The sequence below is a fragment of the Ananas comosus genome, unplaced genomic scaffold (genome assembly GCF_001540865.1).
Source record: "Ananas comosus cultivar F153 unplaced genomic scaffold, ASM154086v1, whole genome shotgun sequence".
NCBI classification, from domain to species: Eukaryota; Viridiplantae; Streptophyta; class Magnoliopsida; order Poales; family Bromeliaceae; genus Ananas; species Ananas comosus.
Genome location: NW_017891369.1, coordinates 19,003 through 19,343, shown reverse-complemented (window position 1 = coordinate 19,343; position 341 = coordinate 19,003).

The window sequence follows — 341 nt, the reverse complement described above, 5'->3', positions numbered from 1 at the left end:
TTTGAACCACAAAGCAGCAAAGCAAAATAGCCCATCTCGTGGTTCAAAAAGTTACTCTTAACTATTCCGTAATTTTATTTCTTTCATTATAAGGGACTATTAGTTGTTAAATAGGATATCATATCATCCTGTAATTTTCAAAAAAGTTTACTTTACTATCTTATTTGATATCATGCTATTTTCGGTGAAACAAAATAAAATTACAGATTAGTTAAGAATATATAACTTTTTGAATTGTGGAATGGCAAAGTGAAAATGATCTAAATTACAGGGGGGCACATTGAAGTTTACCCGAAAAAATCATACTTTTTTTTGTGCATATATGCCCAAAAAGGAAAAAA